The sequence below is a fragment of the Bos indicus x Bos taurus genome, chromosome 11, assembly GCF_003369695.1.
Source record: "Bos indicus x Bos taurus breed Angus x Brahman F1 hybrid chromosome 11, Bos_hybrid_MaternalHap_v2.0, whole genome shotgun sequence".
NCBI lineage: Eukaryota > Metazoa > Chordata > Mammalia > Artiodactyla > Bovidae > Bos > Bos indicus x Bos taurus.
In genome coordinates this window covers 62392711-62415371 of record NC_040086.1, presented here as the reverse complement: position 1 = coordinate 62415371, position 22661 = coordinate 62392711, and the positions used below count along the sequence as shown (strand labels likewise).

The window sequence follows — 22661 nt, the reverse complement described above, 5'->3', positions numbered from 1 at the left end:
CAAGTTTGAAAATACACGGTTATCCGTGAGGACTCAGACATTTCCGTCCATTGCTGGTGAGCATGTCCACTAGGCCAGACCCAAAGGGCAATTTAACAATCTTTATCACAATAAACCTGGGCTTTCCAAGTGTCGCTAGTGGTAAAGAACCCGCCTGCCAATGCAGGAGAGACAAGAGACGCAGGTTTGATCCCTGGTTGGGAAGATTCCCCTGGAGGAGGGCATGGCAACCCATTCCAGTATTCTTGCCTGGAGAATCCCATCGACAGAGAAGCCTGGTGGGCTACAGTCTAAAGGGTCGCACAGAGTTGGACATGACTAAAGTGACTTAACATACACACACACACATCAAAATAAATGCATATACCTTCTGACCCGGCAACCCTCCTTCTTAGAGCTGACCCTACAGAAAAATCTATTTGATGCATATAAAGTGACATGTGTACATGCTTATAAATTGCAGGAAAAAATCAGAAATGATTTAAATGCTCATTAGGCAATGGCACCCCACTCCAGTACTCTTGCCTGGAAAATCCCATGGACGGAGGAGCCTGGTAGGCTGCAGTCCATGGGGTCGCTAAGAGTCGGACACAACTGAGCGACTTCACTTTTGACTAGGTTAGGGGTCAGTGAACTCTCATTAAACTGGCCCCTCTGCCAGCTATTGTAGGGCCTGAAGCTATGAATCATTTTAAAATTTTTTAATGGTTGAAAAAAATCAAAAGAAGAATTTAATTTCATGACGCGTGAACACCATATAAAATTGTAACATTAGTGTCCATAAGTAAAAGTATACAGAACACAGCCAGGCCCCTTTGTCTACACAACACCCAGGACTCCATTTGTACCATAGCAGAGAGGGGAGTGGTTTCATGGAGACCGGATGGCCAAAAAAACCTCAGATATTGACTATCTGGTCCTTCACAAAAAAGTTTGCCAGATTAGAGTGTATCCAAGCAATTGGATACCACAGAGTTATGGAAAACAATGAGAAAACTCTTTATGAATTTCTGCGGAGAAGTTTCTAAGATATTATGACTAAATGTTTAAAACACAGATATAGAAAGTATGACTTACATGTTATCATTTGAGTAAAAAAGGGAGAAGGCTACGCATAAAAATGATCTGGAAGGAAATACAAGAAATTAATAAATAGTGGTTAGGCACGTAGATTATTATGTATGTGTGTATTGGTGTTATCTATTCAAAAAAGTAAATTAAAAATTATTTTAAAATATACACTCTGACAGAGAAGAACGTGGATTTAGGCCACTGCAAATACGTGGGCCCGGCAGGAGCACAGCTTGTGAGGGGCTGGCAGCAGTATGCGGGGTGCAGAGAAGGTTGGAGAAGTCTACAGGGACTGATGGCTGGGCCAAGGAGTTAGCATTTTCACCCATCCAAGGCCAAGGGCAAACAGGATCAATTTGTGATTTAAAGAACTAGATTCTAGAAAGCAGAAAAGGGTGGTTGGACAAGGCTTGGGCTGGTAGGGAGAAAAAGGTGAGGACTGCTTTGTGGAGAGGACCTGGGAGGCTGGGGACCTAGAGTGAAAGGGAGGCTTACTTTTACTATAAATGCTTTTGTCAGATTTATTCATGCACACTCATTTCCATGTGCATTTGTCCTAGAGAAATCATTTTATTTTTAAAAGCCCTTCAGACCAGGTGCGATGAGGCCTGAAATGTGTCAGTGGTGGTGGGTGGGGGTGGGGAGGAAGGAGAAAGTCCAGAGCAGAGTTGCCAGGACTGACCAGAAGTGGGGGTGATGGGCCTAGAACTGTGCCCACACCTCCAAGGACCTAAGGAACAGAACCTTGTAGGGAGGAGGGCAGGAGAATATAAAGTTCAAGAGTAGAAAGTTCACCTGCCCCAGGTGACTTCCTCTGGCTTCCTAGGCCACAGCACAGGTATCCTGTAGGTACAATATACCACCCAGGCACTCTGCACCTTTGATTCCCCTTTGACCCAAGCAGGACGTCTACAGCCTGGACATGACCTGGGCACAAGCCCCATGTTATGCAGACTCTAAGGTCCAGCCCAGGCCACCAGCAGTCCCAACTGGCCCCTTCCTCCCATCTCCTTCTAACACCGCCAACCCCTTCCCTCCTCTTTGCTTCAAAGGAAAGCGCCACACAACCAAGCTAGGATATTCTCTAGGACTCCTCTGAGTCATTCATTTTCTTTTTGTCTGTACATGCTATACTTGCCCCACTGACAGTGCACCACCAGCTCTTTGGAGGCAGACTGGAGCCACAGTATTTCTTTTCTATATGGTAGGTGCCCATGAATGTGCTGACTGCCTGGTTGGTGGGGACTCCCCTGTTGTCTTCTCAACAGCACCGCCAACACATCTGCCCTCGCAACACATCCCCCTCCAACTCTGCAGAGCCCATCTCCCACTGAAGGAAACTCTTGCCCGCCCAAGAAGTCGAGGGTCTGCTCAGCGTTCACCCCACTTCGTTGGCTCTCCACATTCAGCTCTCCTTTGCCTAGATCCGTGCGTGCTAAGTCACTTCAGTCATGTCTCACTCTTTGCAAGCCTATGGACTGTAGCCTGCCAGGTTCCTCTGTCCATTGGGATTCTCCAGGCAAGAATATTGAAGTGGGTTGCCATGCCCTCCTCCAGGGGATCTTCCTGACCCAGGGATCAAACCCTTCTCTCTTATGTCTCCTGCATTGGCAGGCAGGAGGTTCTTTTTAACCACTAACACCAGCTGGATCACGACTGAGCGACTGAACTGAACTGAACCAGCTGGGACGACCCTTTGCCTGGATAGCATGAGCCAAACAGAAACTCAGTAGCCAAAAGCTGTCCTTAGGCAAGTGTTCTGTTTGGCCTCCTACACAAAAGGGAACATAACTGAAAATAATAGTAAACAGCAAGGCTCATCACTGTTTCAAAGAGACATCAGTGCCAGCAGCTCCAGTGAGACCCTGGCGGGTCAGTCACTTTATCTGCAATCAGAAAATGAAATTCACCTGCCTCTGTGGGTAGAGTGCTCATAAACTCTTAGAAAACTGGAAATGACTTTATAACTGCCACTTCCTGCTGTTGTCCCTAAGAACTTTGTGATCACAGCCCTCGGGATCCCAGTATGCCACCGACCCACGTGAGAGTGTACTCTCAGTGCAATGAAATTAAGCGGGTACTTAATGGCAACCTCAGCTCAGATCCCTCGACAGAAAATAAACGCACAACCCAACTCCTCAGGGGCACTACGGATGGCTGGTCCCCGCCAGACAGGGGGTGGGGCCTGGAATGAAATGGCCTGGGGTCCGGGTTGGAAGTCCTCGGCTCCCTTCCTTCCGGGCAGGGCAGATGCCAGGCAGTTCAGGGAGGAGCCTAGGCATCTGCCACTTTCCCCGCCCCCCACCTCTTCCTAAGGGAGAAAGTTCTTTTCCTTCCTGGCCCTTTGGGCAGAGCAGAAATTGAAAAGAGCTACTTGTTCCTAACAAGTTATATATAGCTCAGCAACTGACTGCTGGGTCTCCAGCTTCAGGTCTGGGAACGGCCTTCCGCAGCCACATCCGGACAATTGTCCCAGTTAGCAGAAAAGCCGGGGGCAATCTTCTAGTGGCCCTTTATGCTGTGGCATAAACTGAAATAGCCCCCTTCTCGGAGAAGAGGACGTCACTGCAGCCACAATTTTCCAGAAAGGGAAGTGGTGTCAAGTTGCCTGAATAATGTGGGGTCCGGCGCCACCTAGTGTCAACTGTAGGGCTTGGCGCGCATCCCCCTCCCTTGATAGGGTGTTTTGGAAACTGACTCCAACCGCCAGAGGGACTGACAAGGAAACAGTATCAGACTTCAGGGCTGTCCTCAAGCCCACGACGAGGGACTATGATTTTGGTGGGAGAAACTGAGACGTTATGATCCTAATGCGTCATAGATGGGGGTGTTGGGTGAAGGGACGGGGGTGTCTTTCTCTTGGAAGGAAGCTGAGGTGATTCACAAGTAAATTTAGAGTCATGTTCCCAGAAGATTGGCTTGGCTTTGTCAGCTTGAATATTTTTGCTCACACTAAGGGAAAAAAACCAATAATACCAGTGCTTTTTATGACTTTTGTGCTTTTCAAACTAGTTTCTCAGTGTTCCCCCAGAGCCAGCATATGGCCTGTTTGCAAAACTCCTTGCAAGCTGTCTCATCACTGAACCCACTCCTGCCCTCTTGCTAATGTCTTTGTGGGACAAGCAGTCTCCTTTTATTATCCTCCCACTTCCTGGCTGCCTCAAACCCTCTACTAATCAAAGCCACCTTTTGCTCTTTGCTTTACATCATTCGTTTAAACCTCAGGACAGCCCAGAGAGTGGATGTTAATATTCTCATTCAATATATGAGAAAACTGATCCTTGGAGAAGTTAAGTGACTTACCCAGATCTGTCAGCTAACAAGTGGAAGTGGGATTTGAATCCAGTTATTTAGCTTAAAAACATTTCACCAAAGTATACTATCTCACACAATTGAAGCGACTTAACACACACACACACACATTCTATCTGCACCATGAGGGGGTAGCCAGCTAGAGCAGAGGAAGCTACAGAATACAGGAGGTTCCGGAGGACATAAATGACCCTCCAGCTCAGAGGACACTTCCTACTTTGGACCAGCCCCTGTGACCCCAAGGCTTGGCTGGACTCTTGGTAAACACCCTCCTTCTTGCCAGCATCAGTCTCCCCACACTCCCCCCAGAACACACACAACCCCAACACAAACACTTCAGCAGACATTCCTCCACACTTGGAACCAGCCCAGAAGAATAGGGAGAGCAAAGAGCAGGGACCTGGCAAACGTTCAGAATGCCAGGAAAATCGTGGATTTGTCTGATTCCCCGGGGCTTGGCTTCCTGCAGTGGAAAACTGGGAAAATTCGCTGCTGGCTGCTCCCTTCCGCTCCCCCCTCCACCCTCTTCTCTGCTCCCCACCAAAGAGACATACCTCCAGAGGAAGGTTAAGTAAGGCTACTCTCTGGAGTCCTCTGAAACAAAACTGTTGCTGAAATACACAGTTAGAAATGAAGTTGAAATGGATAACACACTGCTGCTGCTGCTAAGTCGCTTCAGTCATGTCCGACTCTGTGCGACCCCATAGACGGCAGCCCACCAGGCTCCCCCATCCCTGGAATTCTCCAGGCAAGAACAGTGGAGTGGGTTGCCATTTCCTTCTCCAGTGCGTGAAAGTGAAGATGCCGATCCCCACAAACGGGGTGAATGTGCAGACTGCCCTGCAGCCCGTGAGAAGTGGTTTGGGGCATTGGAAGGAGCACAGGATTCAGAGACATGGACTGAAATCCTCAGTCTGGCACCCCCTACGTTGAGTGACTTTGGGCAAGTCACTTAACCTTTCTGAGCCTCAGTTTTCTCATTTGCAGGATGAGGGCAGTTTTTTTTTTAAACCTATAAGATAATAAACAAGTGCTTTATAAAGCCCTGCAGAATAGGAGGTGTCATATGAAGGAAAGAACTGCAGGTATTAGGATTTAGATAAGAGATTTTTATTCACTTTACCCTTTCCTTACTCCTCTCACCCTGCCGCAAAAAAGAGACCTTCTCTTACAAAATGGATCTTAACACACACACACACACACACACACAAAGTCTCAAAGTCCCTGTGGGTTCATCACTTTTTTAGAGCTAAATGATCTTGGAAAACAGCTTTTCCAATAAAGACCCAGTGGCCAGGGACCACTGGACGCACTTTCTTCAGAGGAAGCAGAAAAAACAGAAGCAGGAAGGTCTACAGCAGCATATCCATTATTAGCAAGAGGAAGGTCCAGAAAGGCCATTTTCTCTGTTGCCAGCTAATAAAGGCGGGTGTCTGTGGCCGGCACGGGAGCAGTCGCGTCCATAGCAGCCCAGCAGAGCTAATGCATATGAGGGAAATTAAAAAACCCCGTTAAGAGAGCTGGAGGAGGAGTATGGAGTTCTCTCTCCTGGTGGTGAAGCCAGCTTGAAAAACTCTTGATTTCTTCACACGCTCCATTTCTAATTTAAGGCGTCTCCACCCTGTTTGGAAAACTCTGTGCCTCTCCACAGAGGGAGGAAAGAGCTTCAGAAGAGAGACTCAGGAAGAACAAAGACCTCATTAGGACCCATCACTTATTCTGACGGCGCATTCCCAAAAATCTCTATTGATGATCCCTGGTACAAATGAAGTGGTGATTACGGATCTAATGCAAATAATCTGCAGTTTAGTAACTCCCTTTGTAACTGACATTTACTAAATTAAGCCTAAGATTTTTTAAAAACTGAGTATCTTTTTTTTTTTAATTCATCCAATTATAACGCCCCACCCCCTTCTCCCTGCCACCCACCCCTCTGTAATATAATTAGTTAAACATAAGCTCCACCATGCCGGTGATGGTGAGCTGCTTATTGCTGTGTTCAAGCTGGCCCTTGCTCTCTGAAATGCTGGTCTCTAATAAACAATCCCCAGGAAGCAAATGAGGAGGGGGTCATGCATCAGCCAAATGAGGAGGGGGTCATGCATCAGTCAGGCTGCTGTTGCGTTATCACACGCAGGACACAGAAACAGGGCTGGCGGCACTGGTGATGCTGAACACGGAGATTTCTCAGTTTCTCTCTTCTGGTCCTTTCCTCTGATTTGGAGCCAGCTGAAGACTGCTCTGGAGAAGGCAATGGCAGCCCATTCCAGTACTCTTGCCTGGAAAATCCATGGATGGAGGAGCCTGGAAGGCTGCAGTCCCTGGGGTGGCGAAGAGTCAGACACGACTGAGCAACTTCACTTTCACTTTTCACTTTCATGCATTGGAGAAGGAAATGGCAGCCCACTCCAGTGTTCTTGCCTGGAGAATCCCGGAGACGGGGGAGCCTGGCGGGCTGCCGTCTATGGGGTCGCATAGAGTTGGACACGACTGAAGCAACTTAGCAGCAGCAGCAGCAGCAGAGGACCACTCGGAGGAAGGAGTGGACAATAATTGCTTTGTTGGGGGTAGCAGAGGGGTGTAGACTTGGGAGACAAAGGGTTTAGGGGAGATCAGAAACCTGTCTCTTTTCTTACAGGCCAGACAGAAACTCAAAGTGGAACAGCCCTGGGACACCTCTGAGTCCGGTCCTCTGCCACTTGGTGCAATCACCACTCACCTTAGTAGGTTTCTCCCCAGGGGAGGGCCAGGTCCACCAACCTCAGAGTGCCAGATGGGAACATAGAGGAGACTTGTGGCCGCAGACAGGGACCCCCGAGGTGCTCCAGCCTCCCCCTCCTCACCCCCAGTTTGGCCAGACAGTAAAGGCTTCCTTAGTGGCTCAGGTGGTAAAGAATCTGCCTGCTGTGCAGGAGACCCAGGTTCGAACCCTTGGTTAGGGAGATCCCCTGGAGAAGGGAATGGCCACCCACTCCAGTATTCTTGCCTGGAGAATCCCATGAACAGAGGAGCCTGGCAGGCTACAATCCATAGGGTCGCAAAAAGTTGGACACCACTGAAGTGATTTAGCGTGCATGCCTGCATAGACAGTAAAAAGGCTTGAAAGTTGTCCTGAGGGCACGTGACCTTCCAGACGAGCACCTTGGTTGTTTCACTGGACTCAGATGAAAAGACCTGTTTGCCTTTGAAATCAAGCTCCAGTTTCCTTGAGCAGCCGGCAGGACTGATGTCTGAGAACAGGAGCAAGCCTCCCACACTTGACTCCTTCCTTCTCCTCCCCTTCTCTCCCCTCCCACCCTCCAAAACTGTTAGGTAAACATAGAAACACTTGGAGCTAATCGGGCCTCACCTTCCAAGGCTGCAGGTCCATCTGAGAACTCTGTAAAAGGCAGCTCTCTGACAGGCAGCATGGACAGGAGAAAAATGCTTCCTTCCCACCCCCTTGTTTAAATTTTTTAAAAAACTGTGATATGATTGATACATAACAGTGTATTCGTTTTAGGTGTGCACCATAGCGACTCGATATCTGTACACCTTGTAAAAGGTCACCACAAGAAGCCTAGGTACTTTCCTTCATCTCACATGGTTACAGATTTTTTTTTCTTGTTATGAGAACTTTTAAGATCTATTCTCTTGGCAACTTTCAGGTATCTAACACAGCATTACTAACTATGGTCACTGCATGGTACATGACATTTCCAGGACTCATTTCTTTTACATCTGGAAGTTTATAAACTTTGACCCTCCCATCACCCCTTTGCATTCATTGTGTGTGAGGGTGTGTGTGTGTGTGTGTGTGCCCCTGTTTCCCCTTCATCAGTTCCCATCCCTAGTGTTTGAGATTTTAGTAAACATTTAGCTGAATAACTTCTGTTGGCACAGACAAGCAGCAGAGTTATTTCTGGAGAGCATAATAGGTGTTTTTTCCCATTTGTAAATCAGATTTTTTTTTTTTTAAAAGACAGACAATGGCAATCTTGTTTCCAGATAAGTTTGTACTTAAAACGCTGGCCTGAACTCACATTGGTGTATTTTCTCCCATGTCCAGTGTGGGGCCTGGCACATGGCAGGTATACAATATACATGAGCTGAGTGAACGAGAGAAAACATGACTCATGTTCAGAAACTTTTCGTAGATTCTCAGTGGTACAGGGAAAATGCCCTATGTCTGTGCTATGTACATGTCTGAATCTTTGTGACCCCATGGACTGTAGCCCACCAGGCTCCTCTGTCCATAGGGATTCTCCAGGCAAGAATGTTAGAGTGGGTTGCCATGCCCTCCTCCAGGGGATCCTCCCAACTTAGGAATTGGACCAGGGTCTCCCACATTGCAGGCAGATTCTTTATCAGCTAAACTACCAGGGAAACCCTAAGTGTCGAATCTGGCCTTCAGGATCCTGCAATCAGATGCCAGCCCACTTTGCCTGCCTGGCCCCCCTAGACATTCTCTGAACGTGGACTGCATGAGGCCAGACATCAGAACCGTCTGGAAGGCCTGTTAAACACAAGCAGCAGGGTTGCACCCCTAAAGTTTCTGAATTAGCAGGTCTAAGGTAGGGTGGAGGATTTGCCTTTACTCACAAGCTCCTGGATGCTGCTGTCAAGAACAACACTCTGTCCACACCTCTGCATTGCCACCAAAGGCAGCTGTCCCACCAGTCACTCAAGGTCAAATGCTACCTGATCAACAGATTTGAATGTGTGAGCAGAAATCTCTCCACCACCCTCCTACATGTCCTAACTACTACAAACCCCCATGCCCACCAGGACAGTTCTCATTTTATCTGTTCAGCTATATCTTCCTGACCCCTTGCAGGTCTAAAGCTCCTGCTTCCCTTAACCCACAGCTGCCTGATCTTCGGCTTCACTCTTCACATTCAGAATCCTAGTCACCATTCCCCCTCCCTCCCCACCAGAGGCCAGCAGACACACCACTCCCCGGCCTTTCCAACCTCTCAAGAGAGAGCTCCACCCCGTGGATGTGGAATCATATCTCCATGATATACTGAATTCCCCCAGTACAGCGATTTCCTCGCCTCCCTCTCTCTGGTGGAGCTCCTTGAAGGCAGGAGGCAGGTCTCAAGCCTTGTCAACTCCCCCTAAGGGCCTCGTCCCTTATGGCCTTATAACCCGAGTGAACTTGCCTACTCAGATTCCTTCCACTCACTGAGACCTTCCAGAGGACTCAGTGAAGCACCTGATACCGCACTCATCCCGGGGACTCCAAAGGTGAGTGAAACACAGGAAGTGCCCTGGGATTAGTGCCTGTTTTCCAGTTTAAATTTCACTGCTCGTTACGCCCACCTTGCTTTCCTTCCAGCCCCTGGACTGACCACTGGGTGTCCTTCCTTGTCTAAACAAGTGAGGGGTCCCCGTCACTAAGACCCGGTTCCCTTTCTCAGCCTACTTTTTGTCTCTGAGACTCGGAAGGGAAGGGGACATTTGGGGATGAGCCACGTGATGTAACTCATTCAGGACAGGTGAGAGGAAGATGAAAGGAGATGTTCTGCAGCCGGTTGAAGCATCAGTGACTAAGACCTGGGGAATGGACCAAGAACATTCTCACCTCTCAGCTGTGGGCTCCTGACAGGGCACGGCCTCATCCCATCCTCCTGTCGTACGGGCTTCCAGCTTCACGTTCTCACGCCCTCATGATCCCAACAGTACGTTACAGAAACCCAATTCAAGTCACTTAAGCAAAAGAGGAACTTTTGGCTCACCTTTGTGACTCAGCTCAGAGCAGCTGACAGAACTGCATGAGGAGCTATTAAATAGGAATCTGGGTTTACGGACCAAAGTTGGCCACAAGTATGTCAGGACTGTCTCTCTGTCCACCCGGTTTTCATTTCTGCACATTTTTGCATGTTGACCTAACTCTTGTCTGCCGTAAATAAGGGACAGGGTACCATGATCAGCCCAGTCTGGGTTGCATACCTACCAAGGCCATGTGAAACGGGAGGACTGTTCCCCAAGGCAGAGATGGGTGCTAGGCAGACTAACACCAGAAATCCACTACAAATAGTTATAGCTTATAACATGCCAGGCACTGTGCTGTTTTACATACATGATCTCATTTGATTACTAAGCTAATTCTACAAGGCAGGTCCTATGTAAAGCATTTGCCTTTCATATAAATGAAAAGGCACAACACAAATTGTAGCTATGTCCTTTCTGCCAGCTCCAGTGCTGGGTTTGGGACACTCAAAAAATATGATCTGGAAATGAGAACACAGTTTCTTTGGAAGTAAACACTTCCCTAGTAAGAGGACATGTAAACCAATGTTTTTAACTCTAGTTATCTCTGTATCAGTAGCTAAGAGGCCAAGACCATAAATATTGTTTAGTCTCTTGTAAATGTTGTTTTATGTTTTCAGTAGTTAATTTTGGATAATTTAAATCTCTCTATTAAACTACCATCTCTGTGAATCTACACTGAAGGGAGGTTAAGTCTCATCATGGAAGTCAAAGGGACTCCCTTCATTGTTCCATCCAGGCAAGAATGCACATCCCTGGGGACAGCATTGTAAAGGATGGTCAGATTACATCAGGATGAGGCATGGGGTTCTCTCTGCAGGCAGAGGGTATCTGCCATCAGGAGAAGTTTTCATGGATCCTTGGACTCTACTCCTCTCTGTTTTGTATCCATGACCATTTCTTACCTGTATTTCCTCCAAGCAGAAATGGGCTTTGAGACTTGTTCACAACTTTACCACTAAGAAGAAATGGACTATAACAGACCCAAGTAGCACTGACCTATGTACAGTACCATGTGTAGAATAGACTGCTGGTGAGAAGTTGCTATATAACAACTTGGCACTGTGTGATGACCTAGAGGGATGGGATGGGAGGAGGCTCAAGAGGGAGGTGAAAGTGAAGTTGCTCAGTCGTGTCTGACTCTTTGCCATCCCATGGATGGTAGCCTACCAGGCTCCTCCGTCCATGGGATTTTCCAGGCAAGAATACTGGAGTGGGCTGCCATTTCCTTTTCCAGGGGATCTTCCCAACCCAGGGATCGAACCTGGGTCTTCTGCATTGCAGACAGACACTTTACCATCTGAGCCACTATAGTGATCCCTACAATAGGCTGGTACAATAGGTGCCCAATAAATGATTGTTGACTAGATGAATTCCATTCTCAAGTGATGCCTCGGGTAACGACTGAAATTAGTTGGTGACAATAAGCCAGGGTCAGTGTGCTGGCCACTGTAGTTATAAGCAGAGGGGACCATCTTTCTTAGTTTCAAGGACCCAAGTTTGTCAAAGGCACACACCCATGTTCAGTCCCGAGGGTCCTACTACTTTGGTTTCCATTAATGCAAATGCCAACTCTTTGGGTAAGTATTTTCATAAATTCTCTAATATTCTGCTATGTATTTGTTTAGTATAAACATACTGTTCACATACTTCAAATCTAGGGCAAAGAACATTCAACTGAAGCCAAATGCCCAGAATTCATCAGTTCTATTTCCACTGGCAAGAGCCAATATTTACTGAGCACATACTATGTGCCTGATGCTTTTATGCATCATCTCATTTAACTTCAAGAAGATACTATGTAAATGGTGCTATAAACACCTCCATTTTGCCTATGAGTAATGTGAGGATCAAGGCTATGGTTTTTCCTGTGGTCATGTATGGATGTGAGAGTTGGACTGTGAAGAAAGCTGAGCGCCAAAGAATTGATGCTTTTGAACTGGGGTGTTGGAGAAGACTCTTGAGAGTCCCTTGGACTGCAAGGAGATCCAACCAGTCCCTTCTGAAGGAGATCAGCCCTGGGATTTCTTTGGAAGGAATGATGCTAAAGCTGAAACTCCAGTACTTTGGCCACCTCATGTGAAGAGTTGACTCATTGGAAAAGACTCTGATGCTGGGAGGGATTGGGGGCAGGAGGAGAAGGGGACGACAGAGGATGTGGCTGGATGGCATCACCGACTTGATGGATGTGAGTTTGAGTGAACTCCAGGAGTTGGTGTTGGACAGGGAGGCCTGGCGTGCTGCAATTCATGGGGTTGCAAAGAGTCGGACACAACTGAACTGAACTGAACTGAATGTGAGGATTGAAAACCCATGGACAGAGGAGCCTGACGGGCTATAAGGTCGCAACCATAAGGTTGCAAAGAGTTGGACACAGCTGAGTGACTACACACAAACACACAATGTGGAGATTCCAGGGGATGAGTACCTAGTTCAGTGCCACATAGTCACATGATAACTATTGTGAACAAAGCTGTGATCCATCCATCTGACTTCCATGCTGGTATTCTCTTTGTTCTCATGCCTCACCTTTGTCTTCCTTCTAATAGGTATAAAAATTATCTCATGGGATAAATATTATGTTGTGCCATTGTGTAAACTGTGTCAGTGCTTCATTCATCAACAAACTTTACCAAACACCTGATCTATGCCATTCACCCAATGATGAATGAGTATGTCCTTGCCCTCAGGAGGCTCACAATCTTACGAGTATTTCCACTGCTTAATGAGACTCCAGGTTGTATCTATACTCACTTGAAGAGTCACCATTGCCTTATGATACCCCTGTTCTTCTGGAAGAAAGGCAAAGGTAAAATTTAAGACTAATGGTCAGACACCTCCTACAAATAATGGTATAAGAGAGTGGTTAAATAGCTCCTTGCTTTCCTGGCCACATGGCCCTCAGTAAATTACCTGACCTCTTTACAGCTCAGTTTCCTTATCTTTAATGAGGGTGATGGGGGGTAACTTTTAATAGTAAGTGTAAAGAGTTAAGTTCAATGCCTGGCACGTAGCAAACAGGCAGCGGGAACAGCAATGCTGGCCGCAGTGGGGACGAGTGTATGAGCACGTGAAAGGGGACACTGTGGCCATTGCCTAGAGGGAGGACAGACCCTTAGGAAAGGGGGGGAGACCACCCCTTCCTCAGAGAATAGAGAGGGTGCCTTTGGAACCAAGCAACAATGCCTTTGACAGCTTTCACTTACAAAAGGTAACCAGAGGAAAAAGGGCCAAAGCACCAAGCAATAAAATCTGAATGCATTATCCACACTTAAAACTATAGTTTGTTTGCAGGTAAAGAATATCAGGTATTTGTGTTAAACTTTCAAATTCAGCATCTCATTAGATCCTCAAAACACCCTCCATGCCCCCCCGCCCAGGCACACAGGAAGAAAATAATTATGATGCCCAATTTACAGATGGTGAAGTCGAGGTTCATGACGTGCAGCCATTTGTTTGAGGCCACACTGTTAGGAGTAGTAGAACTGAACTAACACCCAGGGCTCAGTCCAAGGTTCAACACCATCTTCCCAAGCAAATCTTTGTGGAGAAAATGGAAAAAAATATGGACACACATCTGAGTTTCCTGTAGAAGCTTTAAAACTGGGTTCCTGGGCCCTCCTGAGACCGTCTGAATAAGAATCGATATGTATAGGAGTACACTTCCCTGGTGGCTCAGTTGGTAAAGAGACTGCCTGCAAGGCAGGAGACCCAGGTTCAGTTCCTGTGTTGGGAAGATCCCCTGGAGAATGGAAGTGGCTACCCACACCAGTATCCTTGCCTAGAGAACGCCATGGACAGGGGAACCTGGCAGGCTAGAGTCCATGGAGTCACAAAGAGTCAGACACGATTGAGCAACTAACACTTTCAAGGAAGCTTCCTCAGGGAAACTGATGCAGTTGGGCTGGCAGGGTGGTCTAGGGTCTGGAAGCCAGTCACAGAAGCAGTAATGCTGTGTTTGTGGCCGTAAGAGGCTTTGGAGGCACATGCCAGCCCCAGGTATGTTCAGCTGCTTTGGCCAGGACAATCACAGTAGACCACAAGCTGGGGTTATACCCATCAATAATGCAGCCACTACTCTTGCCCTGCCCTATCCACCCTCCAGCTGTGACCAGCATCAGCATGCCTCCCCACCCGCCCACCAGGCACCCCACTGATCCACATGCTCAAATCCAGCTTAAACCCTCCTGACTGCTTAAACCCTAGACTGACTGACAAACATTGCCTGATTCCACTGCATTACGCACCTTTCTGTGTTCCCTGCAAACCTTCCTAGAACTGCAGAGATCCCCTCCTACCACAGGGCTTTTGCACATGCTGTCCCTGCCATCTGCAACTCCCAGGGCTCCCACCTCACTGCCCCATCCCTTCTGATCTCAGCATCATCTCATCAGGGAAGTTGTCCTCAATCCCATCTAGGGCAGAGTCCTCTGTTACCTGTTTTCTTAGGACCAGTTTCCTTTCCTCAGGAGTTCTCATCACTGATTATAATTGTGCATGAGGAGGGTGGCCAGTTTTCTTTAGGTCTATCTCCCTTCAGACCAGCCATGGAGAAAGGCGATCTGTCTCTTTTGTCTGCCCTGCTCATCAACGTCTTAGAGCTTGGCACTCAGTGAGCATGTATGGAATTGTGGAATTGTGTTGCATGATACACAGAACAGAACAGGCCAGGAGCCTGATGCCTCCACCTCTCCATCCCCAGGAGGCGGGACATCTGAAAGAGGCCCATGTGACTGTGACGATGGAGCCGTCTTGTCGTTAGTGCCCTGTCCAAGTGCAAGGTCATGAGGTTTTATTGCCAAGTAACATGCATAGCAGACACTCCTGGCTTTGTGTTGCTCCTAACCCTGACCCTGACCCTGAGGGACTCCTGCAGTCTACTTCATCTCTGTTTGGTTTGAATTTTTATGAGGTGAATTATTTTTATAATCATAAAAGGCCATAAAGAGAATTTTTAAGTCTGCCAGAACAGGAGAAGACTCTAGGGCTACATTAGTTTTGTCTCTAAAAAATTCATAATTTGGGAGGCACCGTGATGCATTTAATGTATGTCTTTAATCGAAAGTATTTAGAGAAGCCCTAGAAATTTAATTGATGGTTTTTCTGGGCATGCTGAAGTAAGAAAAAGAGATTATGTTTTTGGTTCAAATGTCCTCAGTGAACCCCACACAACAACTTGTTAATTTTAAGGGATGGAGCAGAGAATGTGAGAGGTGGACTAGTAAATTATGAGCAAACTCTCAGAGAAGGGCAGTTGCTGTCTGTCTGACTGATGGCACCTCTTGAGATGAGCACATGGAGCAAAAACAGGAACCTGGATCTCTGTGCCAGGTGGTACCAGCCCTTCGACCCACAAGCCCCTCCTTCCAGGGACCCCTCCACTTCATCCTTCCCTGGCCTTTGCCTTACCTCAAACCCTGCTCCACCAAAAGGGAGGCCAGGGATTGAGTGAGATTATTTGATTCTGCAAATCCCTAGTTTCTTTTTGAAGCCTGAAGATTTAGTAGATGTTTCTGTTTGGCTCTGTTAAAGGATGAAATGACTGCATTTGAATTTCACTCACCGGAAATGATTCCCCCTCTCTCCCTGCAGTGACCCTGCGTTCTGGCTCACTCCTGGCTTCTTACTGGTAAGAATTTCTGTGATTACTCGATTAGTATAAAGAAATATCAGAAAACTGTTAAAGAATCCATGCTTTGGGTTGGGTCTAGAGGTCACGGCAAAGGCTCCTTTGATAGCAGAGCAGTTAACAATGGCAAAATGGTCAGGAGATCCAGCCCAGCCTGGGTAGGTCATTTTCATCTCTTTTAGTGTCAATGACTCTTACCAAGTGACTTTTCTCCCTTTATCTCTTATAGGCCAGATCCACGGGGACTCCACCTGCCAATCTGTCATTGAGTTTTGAGCATTGGAGTGGGAATGGGGGATGGAAGGAAGTTTTAAGAATCAGAGTGAACAATACTTTCTAGATTTAGTGATCAAGTGGGCTAGGAGACTAGCCGGCAGATAAAGAGAAATATGGTGGACAGATGTACCGTCCTGGTTCTTCTCTGCAAAGCCACTGTACAGAAATCTGTAAACATTTATGTAACCAGCCCTTAATCTGAATTGTATATGTCTGCCACTTGATTGAAGGCTTCCCAGGTGGCTCAGTGGTAAAGAATCCACCTGCCAATGCAGGAGATGAAGGAGACGTGGGTTTGATCACTGAGTGGGGAAGATCCCTTGGAGGAGGAAGTGGCACCCCACTCTTGTATTGTAATATTCTTGCCTGGAAAATCCCATGGACAGAGCAGTCTGGAGGACTATAGTCCATGTGGTCGCAAAGAGTCAGATAGGACTTAGCGACTGAGCACACACATCACTTGCTCATGATTCTATTGGATGGCTGGCTGGCTGGCTGGCTGGATGACTACTTTACTCTCAGTATTCATCCACTGCAGCAGACACTGTTGGTGCCTTGCGCATATGAACTCTGTACGCCAAAGGCTGCTTGTTTCCCATACCTGCCTCTCTGTCTTTGAGAGCTTTTATCTGGCCAGGGGAGCATATTAGGCCTGGTAGCCAGAAGAGGAGAGTTAATATCCTAGAAGTAGCCCTCAGTCTATGGTGGATGGGTACTTGGTGGATAACCAGCCCAGCTTCCTTGCATCTCAGTCAGGGTGACCGAGGCATGTCTGCATGGTTGCATGGCAACCCAGTTGCCCTCAGTGGTAACTGCTTGATAACAGATCCTCTATACCCTTTCCTTTCTTCCCTTCTCCCTTCTCCATTGTCTTTCCAATGGTTCCTAGCATCACCTTCCAAATGAACTACTTGCCCTATTAATATAATCCTTGTTTTAGAGCATGCTTCTGTGGGAACCAGAATTAAAACCTTCAACTTACTGATTGCTCTGATATATGACTGACCAGTCTCCAGGGGTCACCCTTAACCTTCTGTCTGCTTCCTAAAAACAAAAATAATCTTGTTGGAAGAAAAGTGACATTTAACCTCATTGAAATAATATTAAACTGTAAGGAAGTGCAAACTCACCAGATTTTATTGCCAAGTGACGTACACAGCCAACCTTCCCCACCTTCGAGCACAGCCACTCCCTCCCTGACCAGTGGGACTCCCACAGCCTACTTGATCTCTGTTTGGTTTGAATTTTTATGCTGTGCATTATTTAACCCACACCTAATTGGAATAGTATTAAACTCATTCTTGACTAATTCTCTCTGGAAACTCTCATTAAGTATTTAACAGAACTTCAGTTTTGTTACCAAAGCTGATCAGAATCTGTTATTTAAGGACTGAAAGGAGGACAAATGTACCCACAGCCCATTTTCCTGGTCAACCTTCTTGGGCAACACGATTTTTCTCTCTCTAAGGCAGTCATGTTTGTTAAAGGAACAGTCCTTTTAGCTTTTCTCTGATTATTAAGTTTCTAAGTTCTCTACAGCTCCTCAGAAAACCTACGATAGTTTCAACAACACTGAGAGTGATGATTCTCTACCCTAGGTGGACACTGGAATCACCCAGGGAGTGTTTATTTCCAGGAATCTTGGAATCCACTCCAGACTAGTCAAAGAGCGGTGTCTGGGCAGCGGTGATTTTAATGTTCTCCAGGGGGGCCTAATGTACAGCCAGGGCTGAGAACCACTGACTGAATGGGCAGAGCTTCCAAAGCTATGAACACCAGCTGCCCCAAGAAATGCAGCCCTGGGCAAAGCAGGAAGAGCTCAAAGTGTCGTAGATGGCAGCCCCAGCGGACAGCACAGGTTGTAATGATCCAGTCTCTGCCTGTGTGGCCCCTCCTCGCTTCACTCCACCCTCCACTCACACTTCAATCCCTGCACTTGAGCCAAGAGGCCTCAGGAAGCCTCTCATCAAGCTGCCCACACACTAATGAGAAAACATCCGCCATCCACCAAGGCAATAACCTTTTGTTCCCATCACAGAGCAAAGAAGAACCTCCCCAAGGAGACTTCAAATCAGGAATTTTATTTTCTCATTTGAAAGTTGTGCAGTTGAGCCTCATGCATTTTCATTTCTCATGCATTTTCATTTCCCTATCTTCCAATCTGGGTAATTTGTGCTCCTGGCTGAACCTTCGGGTATTTTCTCAGCCTGGTGGATGTGGCTGACTTTATCCCTGGGGTGTCGTTCTAGAGAAGGAGTTCCTCATATTCCCAGAAACAAAGAAATCCAAAAAAGGAAAAAAAAAAAAAGAGGGAAAATGGAGCCTACAAGCTGTGACATCAGTCTACAACTGGCCTCTATGAAGCCTGGCCCTTAATAACCTTGGAATCCCGGAGGACTTCTTCAAGCCTGATAACGCTCTCTCATAAAACTTTTCGAAGCCATGGCGATCACTGGGGACTCCAAGTCAAATGGTAACACAATTTAATTAAGTGGGTGCATGAACTTTCTAAGATGTTTGTAGATTTTGGTGTGTACATGCATTTTTCTGAGGAGACAGTCTCAAACTCTCAAACAGGGAAGTGACCCCACGAAATTTAAGGATTAGTAATTTCATGATTCCTCCTTCTTTCCAAAGAACCCAAACGCAGATGTTCACTTGAGGGACCAGTGTTGAAACTTTTCCACACCCTTGGCTTCCTCCCTCACTCCTTTAGCCTCCAGCAGCTCTGACGGTATGTCTCAGCATGTGAATTCCTGATCTAAAGAAAGGAAATCTAAGGTCGCAGACCTCCCAGAAGCAAGAGGTCAAGGGGACAAAGTCAGCCAGCTCTAAGGTTCCAGACCCAGCCCAGAATGTTCCCAGCAAGTATTGTCTGAGACAGATGTGCCTGCTGAGGCCTGGGTTAGTTAGAGAGAATAACCTCCCTCTCTTCTGCAAGTATATGTGATTATTTTTTCCCATGAATTCTTAAAAAAGCTTGAGAATGTGGTCATCTGTCACTGTCAGGCTTTCCCTGCATCGAAGGGGACATTAAAGAGCAGAGCAAGAGAGAGCTGGAGCCCCTACCCTGGTAGACACTTTGCTCCCTCACCTTGGCCAAGTCTCAAATCCTCTTTTGTGATATTGTTCAGTCGCTAAGTCTTGTCCAACTCTTTGCCACCCCATGGACTGCAGCATGCCAGGCTTCCTTGTCCTTCACCATTCCTGGAGTTTGCTCAAACTCATGTCCATTGAGTCGATGATGCCATCTCATCCTCTGTTGCCCACTTCTCCTCCTGCCCTCAATCTTTGCCAGCATCAGGGTCTTTTCCAAAGAGTCAGCTCTTCGCATCAGGTGGCCAAAGTGTTGGCACTTCAGTGTCAGTTCTTCTAATGAATATTTAGGACTAATTTCTTTTGTGATTGACTAGTTTAATCTTCTTACTGTCTAAGGGACTCTCAACAGTCTTTTCCAGCACTACAATTTTAAAGCATCAGTTCTTCAGTACTCACTCTTCTTTATGGTCCAACTCTCACATCCGTACATGGCTGATGGAAAAACCATAGCTTTAACTATATGGACCTTTGTCAGCAAAGTGATATCTCTGCTTTTTAATACACTGTCTAGGCTTGTCATAGCTTTTCTTCCAAGGTGCAAACATCTTTTAATTTCATGACTGCAGTCACCATCTGCAGTGATTTTGGAGCCCAAGAAAAAATCACCTTGTGTGATAGGGATGGGGTTCTGTGATGGGGGAGTGATTAATGATGCCTGTCCCTCAGGGAGGCATTGTAGGACTCTGGAAATAAGTTCTGTACAGGGAAGGGGCACCATGAGTATGGATGAGGGCTTGGTGGGTGGGGGACACAGGGAACTGACATCTAGTGACTGCCTACTATGTGCCAGGCCTGTGTTAGATCCTCGACCCATGATATTGTCTGGTGAACAGCTGTAGGGCACGCTCAAACGAGTGAGCACCCAGAGCACAGAGCGGCACTGGACAAAGCCCTCAGCCCGAAGGCACCTCCTCGTGAGAGGGGCAAAGTAAATCTTTATATTGCTGGTGACAGTGACTACGAGTCCTGCCCCGTGTCCCACTCTTTCTGCTCTAGCAGCACTGTCCAGTAGAACCTCCTGTGATGATGAAAATGTTCTGTATCCACACCGTGCAATGCTGTTGCCATGAGCCACGGCACTTGACTCATGGTTGTGGGGCACTTGAAATGTGGCTAGACTGACTGAAGAACTGAATTTGAATTTTTAACTAATTTAGATTTATTTTCATTAATTTTCTTAAAAACATTTATTGGAGTATAGTTGCTTTACAATGTTGTGCTTGTATTATACCACAAAGTGAACCAGCTATACGTATACATATATCCCCTCTTTTTTGGATTTCCTTCCCATTTAGGTCACCACAGAGCACTGAGTACAGTTCCCTGTGCTATACAGTAGGTTCTCACTAGTTATCTATTTTATACACAGTGTCAATAGCGTGTATATGTCAACCCCAATCTCCCAACTCATCTGACCCCCCCCCCATTATCCCTTTGGTATCCCTATATTTGCTCTCTATGTCTGTCTCTATTTCTGTTTTGTAAATAAGATTATCTCTACCAATTTTTTCAGGTTCCACATGTATGTATTAGCATACAGAATTTTTTTTCTTTCTGACTTACTTCATTCTCTATGACATTCTCTAGGTCCATCCATGTCTCTACAAATGACCCAGTTTCATTCCTTTTTTGATGGCTGAGTAATATTCCATTGTGTATATGCAGCACATCTTTATCCATTCCCCTGGTGTCAGACACTTAGGTTGTTTCCGTAGCCACTCAGAATCAGTGGCTACCAGTACTGAAGGGCAAAGTTCTGGAGTAGCCCCGATTTTTAGCTGGGCACATGGTCACCTAAAATAAAGGCTTTGCTTCATAGCCTCTCTTGCAGGCATGGGATTACAGTTTGGCCAATAGATACGAAGGAACACAATACAGGCGACTTTCAGGTTATGCCTGAGGGAAGCAGCCCTTCCCCTGGCTCTCGGCTCCTTTTTGCTAAGTTGACTGGAACGTAGCCGTGCGCCATCTGGAACTGGGCAATGAAGACAACACCTTAGGGATAGAAGAGCAATCAGATGCAAGGACTCTGCAGTGCCCCAGGTCCAGATCAGACATCTCTGTGTGGAGAAGCTAAATTCTGTTTCTTTCAGCTACCATTGTTGACGTTGAGCCACACTGGTACCCTATCCTATTCACTATGCTGTCGTCCTCTCTCTTACAGAGATTGTGGGGAACAGGTGTCCAAGTTATAACTTTGATCGTGTGTTTGCAAAGCTTCTCTCAGATCATTATGCAGCTTAAGGGCAGAACCCCAAAGGCAGAGGCCTCTGCTTAGCAAAGCACCTTGGGGGAGCTGGTAGACATGCAAAGGTAGATATGAGTTTAGTGGGAAGCAATGATGAAGAGCTATGTGCTGTGCATGAGAAAGAAATTTGAATCTGGAGAAGACTGGCCCCTACAAAGGGAGGAAAGGCCTGCAGAGGCGAGAAGGGAGGACCTGGTAAATGGCACCTAGATATAGATAGTACAGGGAATTCTACTCAGTGCTCTGTGGTGACTTAAATGGGAAGGAAGTCTAAAAAGAGGGGATATATGTAAACATACAGCTGATTCACTTTGCTAGGCAGCAGAAATGAACACAATACTGTAAAGCAACTATACTCCAATAACTAAAAAAAAAAAAGATGGGTCTAAGGCCGGCAGGAAATTCCCCCAGGTGACAATAATTGATGGGCTCTCACATCCTGAGGTTTGTTGTTCCTGTTGTTCTTGTCACCTCTCCATTGCTCCGAATGCTGCTACATACCACAGCCTCCTGTTGGTGGTGCGTTGGCGAAAATGTAGGCATTAAGGTCAGCATGGGACTGAACAGTGGGGAGAGCGGAGGACTTCTAGGAAGCAAGACATGCAGTAGCTCAAGAGTGCAGTGGAAGCAAGAAATCTGGAAAAGAGGTGACTGGGAGGCAAGTAAGCTCCTTGTGAGTCCCCTGAGACACTGTAGGGAGGGGCACGCCGTCTTTCTCCACATATGGGGTGGGGGTCCTTGTCACGCTGCTTGAGTGCCAGGGAGAAGTGAAAACCCCAGGAGTCTGTATAGCCTGTGATAGCCAGGCAGCTGACACTGGTTTCGCAGTTCCCCAAGGTGCTATCCTTTGTCCTTGGCCAGCTCCCAAAGACCTGACAGTCAAGCAAGGAAGAGAAACAAATGTCCTTCATGCTTGCTCTGCACTGGCCTAGATGAAAGGAGATTTGCTCCTCTTAAATCTAGAGCATACCATCATTGGGAGAAGTGAGAAAATCTGTAATTGGTCAGAAGGCCAAGATGAATGGTGAGCCTGGTGTTTGGAGACACAGGGAGCAGGAGCCTGAGGATTCTGGGTTTGAGCTGGGGCAGAGCCCTGTATCTTAACTGACTTCCAAGGCAGAGGATGTAACACTTGCAGAAGAGTGTTTGCAGTTGTTACTGCTAATAGTAACACTTGTGTTCTACATCCAAATATACTCTGTTGACACTTGCTCAAATGATAGAGTTTTAGGAGCTGTACCTGGGGCGATAGAAAGGTGATAGGCGTTTCTA

At 46.9% G+C, this 22661-nt stretch overlaps 1 long non-coding RNA gene across 3 annotated transcripts in view; it reads left to right on the top strand.

Annotated features, from left to right (window-relative positions):
- LOC113901365 overlaps positions 1 to 22661 on the top strand; it is a 147270-nt gene that overhangs the window by 102514 nt on the left and 22095 nt on the right. Inside the window, exons 3-4 of one of the 3 annotated variants that reach the window (XR_003513393.1) lie at positions 15670 to 15766; positions 18292 to 18515. This is a non-coding gene — a long non-coding RNA (uncharacterized LOC113901365). Of the gene's footprint in view, positions 1 to 15669; positions 15767 to 15995; positions 16329 to 18291; positions 18516 to 22661 lie in introns of those variants that run through there. The other 2 variants (XR_003513395.1, XR_003513394.1) reach the window with 2 other exon arrangements.